The sequence below is a fragment of the Phaethon lepturus genome, unplaced genomic scaffold (assembly GCF_000687285.1).
Source record: "Phaethon lepturus isolate BGI_N335 unplaced genomic scaffold, ASM68728v1 scaffold47129, whole genome shotgun sequence".
Lineage (NCBI taxonomy): Eukaryota > Metazoa > Chordata > Aves > Phaethontiformes > Phaethontidae > Phaethon > Phaethon lepturus.
The window spans coordinates 8534-9571 of record NW_010562199.1 but is presented as its reverse complement, the minus strand read 5'-3'; the positions used below and the strand labels follow the sequence as shown (position 1 = coordinate 9571).

General features: G+C 51.9%; 1 protein-coding gene across 1 annotated transcript in view; it reads left to right on the top strand.

Moving 5' to 3' along the window:
• Positions 1 to 1038, top strand: part of LOC104626305 (plexin-A1-like) — a gene marked incomplete at its 3' end in the record, with an annotated part of 10485 nt that overhangs the window by 3569 nt on the left and 5878 nt on the right. The gene's annotated exons all lie outside the window — the stretch shown is intronic.

Below are 1038 nucleotides of genomic sequence, written 5' to 3'. Positions count from 1 at the left end.
TTCCCTGGTCCCTAATCCCAGCTCCGGAGTGCAGCGGGGACCCTGTTTCCATGGATTTCCCCTTTGCAGCTCGGGTTTCCGGATGCTCAGAGCCGCAGCAGGCGTGAGCGTAGCCCTCCCTGGGGCACAGCCCTTCCTGTCTGTGCGAATGCCTGGCTCTCTGCTCACCTCTGCTCCTGCTCTTACGGGTTTTCCCAAAGGAGAGAGGGGTGGAACGGGTATCAAAAAGGGTATCAGAGGAGCAATTTTGCATTGGCCATAGGGGTCTGGGTGTGAATTCATTCCCTTCTAGCTCCTAATTCAAAACATCCCACTCGAGAGAGGACTCAGCCTGGCCTGAGAAACAAGGGGTTAAAGTTGCAAAGGAGAAAAAAAAAAAACCAACCCCAAACCCCAAAAGAGATTAAATAAAGCAACTACAGTTGTGTAAGCTTCATATAATTTAATCAGGTTTGCTTTTATTTGTCTCTTTACTCAGAGTGTAACATTAGCTATTGCAAGTGACGGGAGGGAAACGGCACTTGCTCACGCACACGCTAATCCACAGCGAGCATCAGGCTGTCGGCACCCGCTCTCTTTCTCTTTAGGTTTTGGGAGGGAGGTTTGTTGCTTTGTGCAGATTTAAGCCTGATTAAATATTTAATTCCTTATTGTTCATTTATTTCTGCTAATGATCAGCAAGTTAAACATGGGGGCCCAGGGAGGTGTGGGGGGCTCAGGCATTGCCGTGCTGTGTGTGATGGGGGATTCATGTCCTCCCCTGCTCCCTGCCGAGGCTCCAGTGGGATGGTCACTGTCAGATTGGACCCGTTTCCCATCTTATCAAGATCCTGCTACTTTGCTGAAGGGAGAAAGCCTCTTGTCCTATGGTCTGCTTTGCCTGGTCTTGGCTTCAAAAGCATCAGCAACACGCAGGGGTGGGGATGCAGCACGCCTCCTTCTGCCCCAGTTTTACTGGTGGGTCTGGTAGGTCTCTAGCACAGCCGCTGCGCCCCAGCCGGCTCTGGGGCCTTCCCATGCTCGGGGAGCACACAGCAT